Here is a 20,088-nt window from a genome sequence, read left to right as displayed (position 1 = left end):
AAAAAAGTAACCTTCTTACCTAGCTTTTGTTTTTATTATTCTACCTCCACTTAAATTCCTTGTATGTTCATCAAACTGAAAGAAAGATAAATGTAATTGCATTTATAAAGTGGTGGAATTGTGCAACATTAATCTTGAATAAATTAAACACATGATGACTAGTATATCTTCTTCAATGACTTAGCTAAGTAGTACCTCATTTGTCTGTAATCATTAGTTAAGAAGCATCTTGAGGGTGATATACTTCCTGGTTTATAATTCCCTGTATCTAGCATTATCTTGACACTAATGAGTTAAGAGTATGTTATTCCTTATTTTTCTTAAAACACAAGCAACCAGCAGAAAACCTTTTTATTGGACATAGAGATTTACTAATTCTCATCCCATTGTTCACAGAATACATGAGTCTGATTTGGAGCAGGGGATTGAAGTCTCTGAAAATTTCAAACAATATTAACGTGTGAGGAGAGACTGCATTAATTGAAAACATGGAAAGTAAAAGGAAATGCCTTTCATTTTTTTAATCCAATACTTCGTTTTGAACATTACCATGATTATTTACTACGCAGTTCACCTAAAATGGTTTTAGAGTTTATATAGCATTCCCCAGCTGTCAACAGTTCAGTCACCATTAACATTATTATCAACGTCTATCTGGTCATCTGTTCTGATAAATATATTGGCACCAACAATTCATTTTTTTTAAAAATTCTCCCAGCAATTGATAATTCTTTCTACTGAATTAATAATCTCTCTAATCTAATTATGTCTCAATTGTGCTAGTTAATTCGTTGTGTATGTGTGTGCCCTCTCGGGGGTCTTTGCATGATCAGCATGACTAATTGAAAGCGCAAAACAATTGAACATAAGAGCTCTCCCGAACTGTTAGTCTATGGTACCGAAACAAGGCAACGTGCAATAAAAAAATAGTCAGTGAGATGAGAGGCGATCTCACGTACATATACTACTAGAAAACGGGCCAAAGATCCTGGCCAAAGATACCGGCTGCTTTTGCAGCCGGTACTGATCAGTACCGGCTGCAAAAGCAGCTGGTACCTTTGGCCAGCGGCGCTCAAAGGTAAAGGGTTTGGTACCGGGTTAAAGCATCACCCGGTACCAAAACCCCAGTATAGGCACCGGTTAGTGCAACCAACCGGTACCAAAAGAACAAGGAAGAATAGGTACCAGTTGGTGACACCAACCGGTGCCTAAAGAGCGGACAATAGCACCGGTTTTGCCATAAACCGGTGCCGCCACGTGCCCACCACAATGGCACCGGTTGGTAATTTCAACCGGTGCCTATGCCTAGTGTTTGACACCGGTTGTTGAGCACCAACCGGTGCCTTTGGTCCACGCCTATAAATACCCCAACCCCTCCCCCCTCCCAATTGCTCACTGTTCATGGCAGCTGAGTGAGGGGAGGGGAGGCAAATTTTTGTTTTTTTTCAAAAAAGGGTTAGTTATTTTTCTCCATAACTTAGCAATTGGTTTTTAGAAGCAGTTATCACTTAATTTAGTTTATACATGTGATAATTATTTTTAGTTGTAGCACCTGATTGTAGTTATATGCGTTATCAATTTATTTGATGTGTGAATACTATCAAATTATTGTATTTATATGTTTTATCAATTTATTTGATAAGTGAATAGTATCTATTTATTATAGTTATATGCATTATCAATTATATATTTGAATTCAAATTTTGTATGGAAATATGATGGTACTTAAAATTTATATTTTGTATTGAATAATTTATTTTGAAACTTTAATGATGTATATAAATGAATTGTGAACACAGATTGTTGTTTAATTTATTATTTTTTACATTATAATTATGCTAGTTATAATTTTGTAGTTAAATTTTATTAATAGCGTATTCAATGTTAGTTATAAATTGGTAGTATGAATGAACTATTTGTACAGTACAATGATGTATATAAATGTATTGTGGACCCAGATGAGTCGGCAATGGATGTACATGGCCGACCGGCGTTCAAAGAAGTTCATTGATGGCGTGCCTGAATTCATAGAAGCGGCCGAGAAACACAAGTATGGCGGTTTCGTTCGTTGTCCATGCAAATTCTGTAAGAATGAGAAGGATTACTCATCATCAAGAGCCATCCACAGTCACTTGTTCAATAGTGGTTTCATACGGAACTACTATGTTTAGACTAAGTATGGAGAAAGAGGAATTATGCTGGATAATAATGAAGAAGAAGAGGACAGGATTCCTGACTTTGCAGCCAATTATGATGCTTTTTTTGATGACACTGCAATGGGTGAGCCTGAAGAAGATGCTGAAGGACATGTTGTCGAAGACGATCTGGGTCAGATGCTGCGCGAAGCTGAGGAAGTTTGCGAAACAGAAAAGGAATCGAGAGATCTGAAGCGTATGTTGGAGTACTACAGAACATTGTTGTACCCAGATTGCAAACAAGGCCAAAAGAAGTTGGGTACCACATTGGAATTGTTGCAATGGAAGGCATTAAATGGTTTGTCTGACAAGGGATTCGAGGAGTTGCTGAAACTTATAAAATACTTACTCCCTGAGGGTAACACCTTGTCGGAGACAACATACGAGGCAAAAATGTTGTTTGTCCTTTAGGATTAGAGGCACAGAAGATACATGCTTGTCCTAATGACTGCATCCTTTATCGAGGTGAGTATAAAAATTTGGATTCATGCCCTGTATGCAACACATGCCGGTATAAGATCCCTCGAGATGATCCAGGCGACGTTGAGGGGATGCGTGTCAAGAAGAGGGTGCCTGCCAAGGTGATGTGGTATTTCCCTCAAATACCATGTCTGAAATGTTTGTTCATGAACAAAACAAATGCTAAATTGATGCGATGGCACAAAGAAGAACATAAGCAAGACAATATGTTGAGACACCCCGCCGATGGGTTCCAGTGGAGAAAGGTGGACAGAATATTCCCAACATTTGCAAATGATGCAAGGAATATAAGGTTCGGCATAAGTACGGATGGCATGAATCATTTCGGTGAGCAGAGCAATGGCCATAGTACCTGGCCTGTGACACTCTGTATATACAACCTTCTTCCCTGGTTGTGTATGAAGCGAAAATTCATTATGATGCCGGTGCTTATTCCCGGCCCGAAGCAACCTGGTAACAATACAGATGTGTATCTGAAACCGCTGATTGAAGATCTTCTATTGTTATGGAAAGAAGAGGGTGTTCGTATGTGGGATGCGCACGCAGAGGAACATTTTAACCTTCGTGCATTGCTTTTCGTAACCACCAACGATTGGCCAGCACTAAGCAACCTCTCCGGACATTCTAATAAAGGTTATAGGGCATGCACCCATTGATTAGAAGAAACCGACAGCACGTACCTCAAGCACTGTAGGAAGATCGTGTATATGGGTCATCGTCGATTTCTTCCGATCAAGCACCCATTAAGGAGGAATCATGCTCACTACGGTGGAAAGGCAGATCATCATACCAAGCCTAGGCACCGTTGTGGAAAAATAGTGTTTGAAATGGTCAAAGACATAAAAGTAGTATTCGGAAAAGGACCTGGAAGTATATCAGTGCAGAGTGATGACGGTCATGCACCTATGTGGAAGAAGAAGTGTATTTTTTGGGAGTTACCTTATTGGAAAGTATTAGAGGTCCACCACGCAATTGATGTGATGCACCTGACGAAAAATCTTTGTGTGAACCTTCTAGGCTTCCTTGGTGTCTATGGGAAACCAAAGGATACATTGGAAGCACGGCAAGATCTTCAACGTATGAAACAATGGACTGCCCTACATCCAGAAAAAAGGGATAAAGGACGTCATTACATAGGTCCTGCGTGCTACACTCTTAGTAAGGAAGAGAAGCAAAGTATGTTCGACTGTTTGAACAGTATCAAGGTCCCATCAGGCTACTCTTCAAACATAAAGAGGCTACTGAACTTGAAAGAGAAGAAATTCGCACATGTAAAGTCCCATGACTATCACGTGTTGATGATGCAATTGATTCCAGTTGCACTTAGAGGTATTTTACCAGCTAATGTTCGAGCAACAATCATAAAGTTATGCGCCTTTCTCAACACAATTTCTCAGAAAGCAATCAATCCATCGAGTTTAAGCAGGCTACAAGAGGATGTTGTCCAAAGTTTAGTCAGTCTTGAGATGATATTTCCTCCATCATTCTTCAATATTATGACGCATTATCTAGTTCACCTGGTCAAAGAGATTGGTATTCTCGGTCATGTTTTCCTTCATAATATGTTCCCTTTTGAACGATACTTTGCAGTCCTAAAGAAATACGTTCGTAATCGGGCTCGTCCAGAAGGAAGCATTGCGAAGGGTTACGTCACAGAGGAGGTCATTGAGTTTTGTGTAGACTATGTGGAAGAACACTGCCCAATTAGGATTCCAGTATCACGTCATGAGAGGCAGCTGATTGGAAAGGGCACACATGAAAAAAAAATCAGTAAATGCCAGAGATCATGCCACGTTGAGCAAAGCACATCTCACAGTTCTGCAACAATCAGCCTTAGTGGCTCCATACATGGAGGAGCACATGCAAATTATGCAAAGCATGTACCCTTTGAATTTTGAGACATGGATTACAAAACATCATAACGATACATTCGCCACCTGGTTGCAGAAGGAAGTCATGGCCAACGATCAAATTCATGAGCAGCTAGCTTGGCTGGCCAGGGGTCCGGCAAATTCAATCCTGATGTACCAAGGATATGAAATTGATGGTTACACATTTTATATAAGAGCCCAAGATAACAAGAGCATCAATCAAAATAGTGGTGTCCGTATAGATGCCACCGACTCTAGTGGCCAAACGAACTCATATTTTGGTTACATTGAAGAGATCTGGGAACTCGACTATGGGCCGTTGAAGATCCCTCTATTTCGTTGTCAATGGATTAAACTCACAGGAAAAGGTGTCGATATCGACGAGTACGGAATGACAACGGTAGACCTCAAAGAGCTTGGCTATTGAGACGAACCATTCGTCCTAGCTAAAGATGTCACTCATGTTTTCTATGTGCAGGACATGTCTAGCAAACCGAGAAAGGACAAGTCCAGGAATAAATCAAGTTTTGTAGGTGCCGGAGATGAGCCAAAGCGCCATATTGTTCTGGCTGGAAAAAGGAAAATTATGGGAGTCGACGATGTCACAGATGAAGAAGAATACAATAAGGTTGAAGATATGACTCCGTTCGCAGTAGAGGTTGACACAAGTATTCTTTTAGCAGAAGAGGAGGCTCCCTACGCACGTCATGATCATAATAAAGGAACGATTGTAAAGCGAACCATCGTTAATATTCCCTTAGTTCACTGATTATGTCTTGTAATATTTTTTGTGAACATTACCAGATTTGTTATGCAATTACCCAATTTATTGTGCATTCAAATGATTTATTATGCAATTATCCGATTTATTATGCGTTTAAATTATTTATTATTCTATTATCAGCTTTATTAGGCATTTATATGACTTATTATGCAATTACTAGAATTACTGTGCATTTAAATGATTTATTATGCAATTATTTGATTTATTATGATTTATTATGCAATTAAAATGATTTCATATGCACCGAAATGATTTATTATGTAATAATTAGAATAATTATGCATTTAAATGATTTATTATGCAATTAAAATGATTTATTATGTCTTTAAATGATTTATTATGCAATTAGTAGACAAATATATCATTTATGTGGCAATTAAGAGAAAACTCCTTTGGTACCGGTTGATAGTTTCAACCGGTACCAAAGGCTTTTTTGTCAAAAAAAAGGTGCTCTTGGCGGGAGTCGAAACCAAGCTCCCACGCTCAAAACAAGTTGAGTTACCATTGTGCTATTTAGAGAATTCAAACATTACAGGGCCACCAGTCTAGATAAAGCAAAAGAGGCCTTAGGCACCGGTTTGTTTTCCTTACCTTGTGCCAAAGTGTATTTCATTTCCCGCCCGTTGGGGTCCTAAGGCACCGGGTGAAATAGAAACCAGTGCCTAAGGCTTCATAAAGGCACCGGGTCATACAGAAACCGGTGCCTAAGGCAGCCATTGGCACCAAGTGATGTTTTCACACGGTACCAATGGCCCTGCCTATATAATCCATCCCCTTCTTCTTCCTCGGCTAAGTCCTCCCCGATCTTGTTCGTTGCCTCTGCCGCCACTGCGTCGACCCCAATCTTCATGCCGCCATCGTCGTCCTTCACCGCGCACCGCCGCATCGTCGTACCGCCGTCTCCGGTGGCCCTCCTCCGCGCTCGCTCCTCCTCCGCCCTCGCCCACGCTGGTGGCCCACCCCTCCTCCGCCCTCGCCCGCGCCGATGTCTTCGTCGACGTTGACTCCGGGTGACTCCGCGTGCCCAGCCCGGCTAGGAGACGCCCTCGTGCCGCCATCCTCGACCTCTCCGGTGCTCGCGCCGTCCTCGATCACCCTCCTGACCCGCCTCGACGCCGCGCGCGGCCCTCTCCAACACGCTGGCGACTTGCCCCCCACCACCGCGCCGGCGACTCGCCCTGCTCAACCGCGCCTTGCAGTGCCCCCGCGCGCGCCGACGACGTAAGGAATGGCGGCGCCGCCGCTCGCCGCCCCTTTTTTTCTTTATTGTTTTATTTATTTATATATTCTGTATAATTAGTTTGTTATATATGTATGTAGTATACAATTTAGGTATATATTATATAATTTATTATATTAGTTTGTATAATTAGATAGAATTTAGTTTTTAATTAGTTTGTATAATTATATAATTAGATAGAATTTAGTTTGTATTATATATTTATATAGTATATAATTTAGGTATATAGTATATAATTTATGTATATTAGTATTTAGATAGAATAATGCTTTTAACTATTACTATTAGATAGAATTTTTAAATAATGCTTTTAACTATTACTGTTAGTATTCGATACAATAATGCTTTTTAGAATTTTATTACTTTTATGTATAATTTTATTACACTGTATAATGTAATGACGACGAGTAATGATGACGACAATGAGTAATGACGACGACGAGTAATGACGACATGTGTGTACTTGTATTCAAAGAATTCAATTTACCAAGTATTTATTATTTTATTTTGTAATTCTTGATTACATGTATTGCATTTGTAATTTAGATTGATTTAAATTAATTCTCGAGCTCGAACCCGTTTGTATTCGCTCTCTAACTCACACATGCATTCGCCGTCCCTCGACCCTCGACCCCGACCCTCAACCCCGTCCCTCGTCCCTCGACCTCGACCCTCAACCTAGACCTCGACCCCGTTACTCGACCCTCAACCCCGTCTCTCGACCCTTGACCTCGACCCTCAACCCTAGACCTCAACCCTCAACCCTCGACCCCGTTACTCGACCCGGTTCCTCGACCTAGTTCCTTGACCCGGTTCCGCGACACACACACTCACACTCACACACTCACACACACACACTCACACTAACTCTCTCTCTCACACACACACTCTAACTCTCTCTCTCTCTCATACACACACACTCTCTCACACACACAGACACTCACACTCACTCTCACACACACACACTCTCTCTCTCACACACACACACTCACACTCACTCTCTCTCTCTCACAGTTAAGGATGGACACATACTCTAACACATTTTTACGATTTTAGTTAAGGATGGACTCCTTCGGTGAAGACGAGGCTGCCAGGCAATACATGTTGGACGCAATAAACGAAGATACGAGGGCCAATACCACCCAGCGAATCGGTGAAGAAGATGCTCGGACAGCTGATTCGTACCTGTATATGTCTGGAGATGCCGATGAAGAAGATGATGACTTTGCGCCGCCACCTAATCAATAGCAGCATGTTCCAGTACGAATCTTAAAACTATATACATGGTGACTTCAGTAGATTAATTTTGCAATTAACATATCTTTTCTGTAATTTAGTCGACCTCCGCATCGACTTCATTGAGCCAGTCAAAAGGAAGACGCCGGCCAACCAAGAAAATGGAGGAAAGATAGGTCGTCACAGAAGTGGACGCGGAGGGCTGTCCAAGTGCTCCAGAGGCTGATAGCACGAAATTTGTCAATCAATGTGGGGTTATTGTTCGAGCGAGAATTCCAATCACCACAAGACTATGGAAATCGAGCAAACCAGAAATACAACAACACGCCGTGCCTCCTCATCAGAAGGAAATGTTATGGACCGAACTCAAGGATATGTTCACTCTTCCTGAAGGAATTGACCAAGATCTTGTGAAGAAATGTGCCTTGAAAAAGATGGCCCTTGCCTTTGCAGGTTTCAAGAAGAAGTTGTACACTAATTACATCAAGAAGGATAAGGAGCCGATCTGGGACGATCTTCCTCAAGTTAAACCATACTGGGAGGGGTTCAAACAATACAAACTTTCAGAGGAAGCCCAAGAAAAATCCCAACAGGCCAAGGCGAATGCAGCAAATAAGAAGTACTGCCACCACCTTGGGGCTGGAGGGTACAAGAAGGCAGTAAAAAATGGCGGAAGATGGAGCAGGACCTTATGGATAGAGGCATCAGGCCGACGACTTGGGATTGGCCGGATAGATCCAAGTGGTGGTTATTTGCTAATGGCGTGACACTAAACCAGTTGGATGGAAGTTTGTTCGTGCCTGAGCAAATGCAAGAAGTATCTCGCGATCTGGTCGCCGCAATAGATGAGGCCCAACAAATAACATTCTAGCCTCAAAAGGAGAATGATGAGCTGACAAGGGCATTAAAGAATCCGGAACACCCTGGACGAGCCCCGCGGCATCGGCGTGGTCCCATGGAAAGTTGCTTGGGCCGGAGATTCCTCTTACAAGACTCACCGAAAGAGCAAAGCTGAACAAGAAGACAAACTTCATGCCATACATGAAGAGATGAATAGGAAGGTTGCGTCCTTGGAATCTCAGATGGATGCCAGGGTCAATGAGGCAATTGCGCTAGCTCTAAGCCAAAGGGGCACTGCTGGGTCGCACCCGGATGTTGTGATAAGCCCGGCCTCTCAGCGACGCAACAGCTGTGCATCCACGGCGGCGCCCGACATACAAGCTGAACAGCAACCCCAGATTGAGTTAACGATAGTAGATGACCAGAGGTATCCAGTGGATGATGTCACCATGCCGACACCGTGCGAGCTTCATGTGCAAGCAAAGAATATATCCATTCATGTCACATACGGGTCGGCCCTGCCCTGAATCCTTGTACTACAATTCATGGAATGCTGATACCCCCTTGCTACACCTCCGTCACAGTCGAGCAGATAGTTGGAAACAATGAGGATCTTGAGCTCAACTTCATTGGAGGGGATGGAGAGATGACATTGGGAGACGCAATGCACGAGATCGTCCTATGGCGCAAGGCCGACATCAAACTTACTGCAAGCACAACGGCTCCCGTGCAGACCGATCGCCCATCTCCGCGGCCTCCCTCACCGCCGTCCCCACAACCACCTCCCTCATCACCGTCTCCGCCAGCACAAAGGGCCATGAGTACTCCAACTCTTCCTGCACCAGAAAAAGGAACGAAAAAGACTGCATCCCTCCCAGCGGCTGGACCGTCAAAGATGAAGCAGAAAACAGTCGAAACAAAATTGACCTATGAGAAGACCGCTGAGGAGTTGGAAGAGGACAGTGCTCGATATATAAAAGAACAGTTGAAGCCTAAAGGCCCCCCGCCGAGGGAAAAGGAATCTGTAGAATTAGGGAAACAGCTTCTCGCGAGCCTAGACAACCCACCACAACCGAAAAGCTTACCCTCGGACTATGAATGTACTCTGACAAAGGCACACAAGGTGGGAAATGTGAAGAAAAAATGTGGCAATGCCATTCCTCAGCTTGGCACACAACAAAAAGAACTCAAGCCCCTCTGGGTGCCAGAGTTGCCACTCCTACACCCGACGGACGTACAACTCCAGGCGGACCTACAGGCCGTGATATTTCTTTCTGAAACAAGATTAACGCTAGAGCAGGCAACGGGGAAAGTGGAGGCGGAAATCCCTGTCGCTCCCATTCTTACTCCATTCCATCATGGAAAACCTTTTGTCACTGAGGAAGAGGAGAAAAATCTAGACACGCAGATGTTCAATTTGCATAGATGGTACCTGCGAATATTTAATGACGAAGGGAAAATGTTTGGAGTCAAGTATCGTGACCATGATTTCTTCCGCGGGAAGGACGACTTCTGGGTGTACTTCGAAGATTTATATCACATTTACCATCGAAAAGCCCTCGACGCCTCTATCATCACCATTTCGGTTTTGTAAGTATCACTTACCTGTACATTAATACTTTTTATTAACAAGAATATAATTATATGTGTGCATTATAAAATTTCTATTGTATCGTTTAGACAGGAGACCCAAAGAAGTCGAAAACATGGATGGCACCATCAGATCGGCTTCATATCTCCTTTGCTAGTCAACTAGAAAATGCTCAATGAAAATTACACAGAAACGTGCCAAAACATGTACAATTCGTTGACTAGACAAAATTACAAATCCTATATATTCATACCATACAACTTTGGGTAAGCCTTGGTCGACTCAATCCTCTGTTATATTACTAAATAAATACTAAGCCGTCTAATGCATGTATGTATATATCCTATCTATATATGCAGTTATCATTGGATTTTACTCATACTTTCCGTAGAGACTGGCAATCTTATAGTCTTTGACTCAATGAGAAATCCAAAGTCCACAATCCAACATATCATAGACCCCTTGAACAGGTAAGTTCAGTTTGCACAATCAAATCTTTTTTCTCTTAATAACAATTCCTGAATATCAAACTTAACTTTGAGCGCAGGGTTTGGAAAAAATTGTGAAAAAGAACAAAGGACGTGGTCAATGGAGGCCCGAACTGAACGTTAAAATGGATTATCCGGTATGTTGATTCACAAAGATTTGTCTAGTTAAGTAATCCCAAATTGTTCTAAATTTAGTAATTTATTTGTTTCTCCTTAAGTGTGCGAGACAACAACAAGGAACTGATTGGTGCGGATACTACGTATGCGACTACTTGCACATCATGACTCCATGCGGGAAGCCTTCTACGGAGAACATGAGAGTACGTCCAAACCGTTCACTATTATATTTTTATAATTATACTAACACACATGATGTTAATATATCAGTCCTTTTTTTTAAAAGATAGATGTCTCAAATGGGGGATGAATGTTACTCTACTCATCGGATCAACGCCGTGTGCGAGCAGCTCGTCGGATTCATTTTGAACGAGATCCTGGATCCTAGAGGCGAGTTCTACCACGACGGTCACATCCATAGATGACTTCCATCGACTTCCTGAGGGGCCCAGTAGTTGGACTACAAACATGACGTGTACATTTGTAAACATTTCTAGACGTGATGCCTTGATGTTTGTATATTTATAAATATATTAGTTCATCTAATTAGCTTAATTATATGCTCACATTTTACTTTTAATTAATTTCAAATATTTTCTGAAAACGAACACGTACATACGACCAATGAACGTATAGTACTGTAGAGCTCGAGTGCGTTTAGCAATTAAAAAAGAATAAACAATAATAAATATAACATACAAAACTAGAATTCGAGAAAAAAAAGAAAAAGTCATTGGTACCAAAGGGGCTGCCACCTTGCGTCAGCGTGGCAGCCTCTTTGATACCGGTTAGACCCTGTTTGGTTACAGTGACTTTTTCATAAGTTCCTGGGATTTTTGGGACTAAAAACCCAAACATGGGAGACTTTTTGGGACTAAAAACCTGGTAGGGGCTAAAACTTGAGAAGTCCCTCAAGAGGTGCTTTTTGGGACTTTTAGATCCAGATTCCACTCTACCCTTGACCCTGGGTCCACCCACCGTGAGTCCAGGCCACCCGTGACCCCCTCCCGCTCCCCCTCTCGATCTATGCCGCTGCGCCACCCGCGCAAGGCTGCCGCCTGCACCGCCAGCCTGCAGCGCCACCTGCGCCCCCGCTCCACCCGCCTGCATCTCCACGCCGCCAATAGCGCCGCCGCCGCCACCTGCAGATCCCAGCGCCTCCACCATGGACGACTTCGCCCATGGCACCCGCACGCGCCCCGCGGAGCTCCCTTCCACTCCTTCGCCGCCGGGGCGCGGGGTCATGGCGGCGGCGCTCCGAGCTCGGCTTGCTCAATCCCCTCCCTCGTTCCGGCGCTGCTCCGGCCAGCCTCGAGTGGATCTGCGGCGGCGGAGCTCGGCCAGCCTCCTGCTTGAGCTCGGAGGCCATGGCGGCGGCGGCCATGGCGAGCCTCGAGCTCGGGCCGTGGAGGGAGGTGCAGACCAGGGGCATGGCGGCAACTCCTCGCGGCGGCCGCGAGAGGAAGAAGCACGGCGTGGCATGGCTCTGCAGGGAGGGGTATTTGGAGACCCGCGTGACCTCCCGGGCCGCGGCCATGGCGAGCCCGATGTGCTGGACCCGCCCGGGATGAGGATGTGGTGGCCTTTGAGTGGGATGCGCGGGGGGCGCCAGGAAGGCGAGCGTGGCGAGGAGGCCGACAGGCAGGAGGAGCGCCGCGGCTATGGCGGCTGGAGGTGGAGTGCGGGGATGGATCGGGGCAGCGGGGTTGAAGAAGTGGGGATTGGGCAAGGATATTTGTGTCCTTTCACAACTTCATTTAATGTTCTCTAATCCCTTTAGCACCTCAAACCAAACAGGTTGGGACTTTTTGTTTTAGTCCAGAGACTAAAATTAGCTCATGGACTTTTAGGAACCAAACAGGACCTTAGTCTTTCCAACCGGTGCCAATGGATGCCTAAGGCACCGGGTTAAATACCTGGGGTCTTAGGGAGATGCCATTGGTCTCGATTTGGGGGAACCGATTGAAAAACTGGTGCCTAAAATTGTTTCCAATCGATTCCCATGGCTTGTTTTCTAGCAGTGGTATTGGTCGGCCTGGTTCCCCCTGATCATGACCCGTGCCTGCAGGAACCTGTTACCCTGCCGAGGATCATGTAGAGCCGACGGACGGCAGGAGTGCTGGGTAGCGAGATCATCAGGATTAGCGATATCGCGGGATGAACGCAGAGTCGCAGGGATCGCAGGAGCGTGCACTGGGAGGCGGCGGCGGGAAAAAGGGCCAGGAGAATTAGCAGGACAGCGAGTGCCGATTGGGACTCTGGGAGGCGGCGCGGCGTGGTAATCCAAGGGGCACCGCAGGGTCGGCAGGAGCAGCAGCACGAGGTCGGACTGGGAGTAGTTGGCGTGATAAACGCCAGCGGCACAGGATCGGCAGCTGCAGCAGGACGGCGAGGGCGGGACTGGGAGGCGGCGCGGCGTGATGATCCCCGGCGCCGCAGAGTCGGCCGGAGGACGGCGAGGTCGATCTGGGAGGCGTCGGGGATGGCGAGGGCGGAGTGGAGGCAGCGGTTTCGGTGACTTCCGCGATGGGTGAATTGGCAAGTGGGGATGGATTTGACGTGGGTTACTTATTTTGATTTGACGGAGGCACACTGGCGTGACGGAGGTGGAGCGAGTAGACTACTTTTGATGGTGGCTAACCCCATTAGGAGTAAGTAGAGATTTTAAAATTTTCTTTTAGCTTCTAGTTCTATCATAGTATTTACTAAATAAAAAATATATATATGTGAGGAAAATATTAACATATGTACCGTCTTAGAGCTATTGAATGAAAAATAAATACTTTCAGGGCGATCGCTATTAGAACAACTTCGATCATAATTGTTAGTGTCAAATTCAAGGTTTTAAATAACCGGCTATAGCTGCCGTTATAGCCGGATTTAGCCTTTTGGGAGCATAAATGCTAGGAGAAAGTCCATTTGGCGCTAAGCAGGATAGCCTGCTAATAACCCGCTATAGCCAGCTAAATCAGCTAAATTACCATCTCTTAGCCCGCTAAATTTTGACTGGAGATCAAATGGGTCGCTGTCGCTGGCCGGCCTGCTAAACACAGTGCATCATTTAGGCCCAAAATAGAACCATGTATAAATAGCTGGCCACGCTCTCTAACCCTAAGCACTGCTCAGTCTGTCCCACTCGTTTCTCTCGACTCCTCGCAAGCGGCGGCGGCGGCGGCCGGTAGCGAAGGCGACGACTTTACTCAAATTTGAACAAAATATTTCAAATATGAGTACGTAGGTGAATGGTCCCACTAATAACAAATATTACCTATATTCAGAAAATAACAAATATGCTAGTTCGATTGATGAAAACATTCAAGGCTAAATATCGTTCACCTCACACTTCTCCCGATTTTCATTTTAGAAATTTAAATAATAATCCCACTCATCAATTACTTTTTTGAAGAAACAAAATTAAAATGCCACAAAGGACTAGTGGCCAGTTGTTTTACGAGTAGGACTATTGACTTACCAAGACCCTCAACATTTCGAGATAATCATTCAGGAACATTAATTTAAATAATAACCTATTTTTAAAAATATAACACCTTGGTAAATGTTTCCAATGCAAATTTAACTAGTAAACATACTAATATATTGGTGATAGATTTAAATCTCACAAATCATCAAATAGTTGTCTATTTCTCTATTGCTTAAGTCACTATTCAACTGTGTCGGTGAAATTGGAACCTAGCACAGATAAATCATGCAGTTTGGATAACTTTTCATATAGACTATTCTTATTTAGAATAGAGACACACGTTATATGGAAATTATTGTGTTCGACAAGGCCTACAATTTTTTTAATTGGAAAGCTTTGATTTGACGTGGTTTTGACATTTAAGTAGTCGCATCAAAATTTAAGACAATAGAAATCAAAATGAATAAAACTCCATGTACAAGCATTAATGAGATATTGGTGGGATGGTAAGATGGATTCTGTGAGGAGAGAGGTAGTAGGTTCGAATCCTTAGAAGTACCGTGTGTTCTTTTTTTTTTTGCCAGTTTTTGCTTTTGTTTGACAATGGTGCCAACACATAAGAATTTCAATATTATACCCTCGACTCACAACAAGTATGAATAAAGACACCCTTACACATGATGGCTCAGCCGTAGGTATATATACATACGAGTGCAAGTTGGATAACAAGCACTATATGAGTTGGTCGCATTGATCGAGGTTCCTATAGTCGTAGTAACAAGTTTTTATTTTTAATTATGAAAAATATCTCCATATGTATTTACCCTTGTGATATTGCCTAGAAAGCCGATTGTACGATGTGTATATTTCCATGGAACGCTATAGATGTATCATTGTTTTGTCTTACTATATAAGAATGTGTTTATGACACGTTTTACACCTTTTGAGCTATGTGTTACAGCATACTACCACTTTTGTAACACATAAGGTGTAACATTAATTTTGTGTTACTATGATCTCTATCTGTAACACAAATTTACAAATCAAATGCTATGTGTTACTAGCTTTGTTGTAATACTTAGTTTTGTGTTACTATGAAACTTTGTTGTAACATAATGATGTATGTGTTATAAGAGTGTGTTACAATATATATGCTTTGTAGTAGTGGCCTGGCGCCCTCCATCGGCTGCCGCTCACGTGGTTGCCAGAGCCGCCGTGAGGTCGCCATAGCGATGCGGGATCCTGAAGCCGCCACTCGACTTGCAACGCAGCTACCCAGAAACTCGAGTAGCGCTGCGCTAGAGACACCCTCGCTCGCGCACATCGAGCTGCTGGAGAGTGTTAGCTAGAACTCTACGACGGCCGCGCCAGCGAGCTTTCTGGCGAGCTTAGAACACACGCGAACTCAGTGGAACACGAGAGGAGTTTTTGGTGCTGCAGTAGCAGCGTTTTCTATTGTATTGATGCAAATAAATAGGGAAACTAAACTAGTTACAACTAGGCAGTAATCCTGCCCCGAAGAAAACGTACCATCCCACGCTGCCCACAACCCGGTCTTGGCAGTGACCACGCCATGGCGCATGCCCCACGTCGCAGCGCAAGCGTGCGCATGACCCTGGCGGAACTCAACATGATGAACCCGCCGTGTAACTGAAAAAACGGAAAGGAAATATCTATAGCTAGCTTATCTAACATTACCCCCCCCCCTCCCCCCCTAAGCTAGATGTTCCTGGATGTTGACGATGCCGATCTTCAGGTGGAGTTGCAGGAACCGCACTCACCCAATTGGTTTTGTCATGATATCTGCCAGCTGATCGTCGGTCTTGACATGCCTGATGGCGATCCTCCCATTCTCGATGTTCTCCCTGATGAAGTGGAAGCGCGTCTCGATGTGTTTACTCCGGCCATGGAAGACCGGATTCTTGCAAAGCTAGATCGCCGACTGGTTGTCAATGAGGAGCACAGCGGCTGACGCCGCCTTGCCATAGAGACTCCCGAGCAACTGTCCCAGCCAGATGACTTGGCAAGCTGCTGAAGTCGCCACGATGTACTCTGCCTCGCAAGAGGAAAGAGCCACCACGGGTTGCTTGATGGAGTGCCACGAGACAGGAGCTGAGCCGAGGAAGAAGACGCCACCAGAGGTGCTCTTGCGATCATCTTGGTCCCCGGCAAGATCTGCGTCACTGTAGCCGATCACTCCGATGTCGGTGCAGTTCCTGCGGTAGTAGCAGCCATAGTGCAGCATGCCGGAGATGTAGCGCAGAATGTGCTTCACGGCCACCATGTGCTCAGTTGTGGGAGGCTCCATGAAACGGCTGACGTAGCCCACCGCGAAAGAGATGTCCGGGCGCGTGTGCACCAGGCACCGCAGGCTCCCAACAATGCTGCGGTAGAGTGTGGTGTCGACGATCGGAGCGGTGCTCTCCCTGGTCAGCTTCAGACGCGTCTCCATAGGTGCTTGTACCAAGTTGCAGCTGCTCATGCCCGCCTTCTCGAGCAGCTTTGCAGCGTATGCGCCCTGGCTGAGAGTGATGCCTCCGGAGCACTGCTGGACCTCGATGCCGAGGTAGTAGCTCAGTGGGCCTAGGTCACTCATCTTGAATTGGTGCTTCATCTCCTCCTTGAACTGTGTTAGCTCGTTGGAGTCGGCGCCAGTGAGGATGAGGTCGTCCACGTATACGCCAAGGAGGAGGCGACGCTGTCCCTCGCTGCAGACGTACACGCCGTGTTCCTCGGAGCACCGGGTGAACCCGAGTGTGGCGAGTGTGCTGTCAAGCTTGGAGTTCCATGCACGCGGGGCTTGATGGAGGCCATACAACGCCTTGTGGAGGCGCAGGACCTCATGCTCACGCCCAGGGATGGAGAAACCTGGGGGCTGAGTGACGTATACCTCCTCTGCGAGATCGCCGTTCAAGAACGCCTATTTGACGTCAAGGTGATGAACCTCCCAGCCTTCATGGGCCGCCACGGTGAGCAGCACGCGCACCGAGTCCAGCCGCGCCACCGGCGCGAACACTTCATCGAAGTCCACGCCGGCGCGCTGGACGTAGCCCTTTGCCACCAAGCGTGCCTTGTGCCACACCATGGCACCGGAGGCATCCTTCTTAAGCTTGAAGACCCACTTGAGACCGATGGGATGGTGGCCGCTCGGCAGGTCGACAGCCTGCCATGTCCCATTGTCGATGATGGAGGACAGCTCCTCCTGCATTGCTGCGCGCCAAGGTGGATCTGCGTTCGCCTAATCGAATGAGGTGGGCTCCTCCGAGGCCACCAGAAGGAGCTCGTCTGGATCAAGCTCCCTCGGCTCAGAGGTGTTGATGCAGTCCACCACGGTGCGGTATCGCCGCGGCGCGCCTTCATCATCCAGATCAATCTCGGGCGGTACATGCGATGGCGGCGTGGCGAACCTAATAGTCCTGTCGCCGCCGCTTGGTGGAGTGTGAGACTCCTCCACAACTGGTGTCCCGCCTTGTGAAGCAGACGGGGTTGCTGGCTCCTCAGGGTCGCCGCCCGCTGTCTCGTCACGAACCGTGTATTCGAAGGTGAACGTGTCGGTGACCCCGCCGTCGCTGGAGTCCGCCCAGTTCCACCCCTTTGCTTCATCAAAGACAGCATCACGGGTGATGTGCAGCTTGCCGCTCGCTGGGTCATACACACGGTATGCATTTGAGCCTACCTCGTACCCGATGAAGACCATCTTGATGCTTCTATCGTCGAGCTTGCCGGTGTGCGGACGGGTGACCTTGACATGGGCGATGCACCCAAACGTCCGCATGAAGTGGACCGCCGGCTTCTCACTGTGCCAAGCTTCATACGGGGTCTTGTTCTTAGTGCCTTGGTGGGCGAACTATTCAGGATAAACACAGCAGTGCCTACCGCCTCCCCCCAGAACGTGCATGGGACCACCCTCGCCATGACAATTACGGTCTAGTTCCAGCGCTATACGATGCCGTTTTGCTGCTGTGAGTACGGCACCGTGAGTTGGCGCTGCACCCCCTTCTCGGCGCAGTACTCCCCGAACGCGATGGCGGTGAACTCGCCACCACGGTCAGTCCGGAGTGCTCGAAGCTTGCACCCGGTCTCGACCTCAACACCAGCCTGGAACTTCTTGATCGCATCGGCCGCTTGGTCCTTGCTCAACAGAAGGACTAGCCACATGTACCGACTACCGACTCGCGTCGTCGACGAGGAGGAAGTAGCGCTACCTGCCGTGTGTTGCCGGGGTGATCGGGCCGCACTGGTCGCTGTGGACCATATCCAGCCGCCCGGTTGCTCGATACTTTGCCTCTTGAGGGAACGGCGCCCGCTTCTGCTTGCCGACCAGGCATGCGTCGCACAGCTGATCAACGTGATCCAGCTGCGGCAGACCACGCACCAGGCCCTCCTTTGCGAGCCTCCGGAGTGCGTTGAAGCCGAGGTGTCCGAACCGATCGTGCCACCGCTAGGTGCTATCACCGGCGCGCGCCAGCAGCGAGATCGGCCATGCCAAGGTGAGGGTGATCTTGTACAGCTGATTCGAGGAGCGGCATACCTTTGTGAGAAGCTTGCGCTACGGATCACGCACCCGCAGAATCCCTTCCTCAATCACGATCTGGCAGCCAAACTCATCGACTCGGCCGAGGCTAATGATGTTGCTCCTGAGGCGAGGGATGAAGTATGCGTCGGTGAGGGCTCGATGTCCTCCATGGCGCGCCTCAAAGAGGATGGTCCCGCGCCCGACGATGTCCACCATGGAGCCATCGCCGAACTTCACCGTGCCCGTGATGGACTGGTCCAACTCGGAGAAGGCAGCCCGGTTACCTGTCATGTGGTTTGACGCACCCGTGTCAAGGTACCACACGTCGGAGCTTGGCTTGCCGGAGCGATCCTCGAACTCCCCCAGCTGCACCACTGCGCGTTCCTCATTGAGGTAGACACGTCCGCCGATGTGAACGGGCGCGACGCGTGGCGCGATGCGCTGGCTCGACGGCTTGTGCAAGGAGTGCCGCCTCATCGCGCTTCTTCTTGCGGCATTCGCGGGCCCAGTGGGCTTTCTTGCCGCAGTACTTGCACTTGTCGTTCCAGGTGGCCGCTCTCCCCGGCTCGCCGCCGGTGCACGCGCCACCGTTGTCGCCGCCGCGTTGACCCCCGGACGCCTTGCCACTGTTGCCGTTGGAGAGAGAACCCTCGCCCGCGAGATGGTGCTTGTAGCATGCCAGCCACTCCTCCTCCGAGAGGAGCAGCGTGCCGTTGGATTTTGAGGCCGGCGGTGGGTTTCGGCTCTGCTCGCACACCTCCGCCGCCTTGAGCCTGCCGGAGAGCTCCTCCACCGTCATGTCATCAACGTCGAGGAGGGTTTTGATGGAGTGCGCGATCTGATCATAGCGAGGAGGGACCGCCTGCAGGATCTTCCTCACCACGGTGGTTTCCTGCGGCAGATTGCCGAGGATCGTGAGTTTGCTGACGATGCTCGTCAACCGGTGGGTGAAGTCGTCCACCGATTCCCCGTCACGGAACTTGAGCGCATCGAAGTCACGCGAGAGGGTGGTCGCCTTGGCCTTGCGGATGCGGTCGATGCTGACGCGCTCCGTCTTGATGGCATCCCACGCCCGCCTCGCTGTGCCCTTCCCGACGAGGGAGACGTGCATCTCTGGCGGCGTACTGCGAAGGATGGCCTCCATCGCCATGCAGTCATCGTGCCGGTCGACGCCGCCGACGCTCACCGCCTCCCAGAGTTGCTGCACCTTGAGCATGACCTGCATGAGCACCGCCCACTCGACGTAGTTGGTGCGGATCGGCATGGGGTAGTTCGTCGATCCCACCTCCCAGACGACACGCTGGACTTG

Source organism: Panicum virgatum, chromosome 8N (assembly GCF_016808335.1).
Source record: "Panicum virgatum strain AP13 chromosome 8N, P.virgatum_v5, whole genome shotgun sequence".
Taxonomy (NCBI): Eukaryota; Viridiplantae; Streptophyta; class Magnoliopsida; order Poales; family Poaceae; genus Panicum; species Panicum virgatum.
This window is presented reverse-complemented; position numbering follows the sequence as displayed.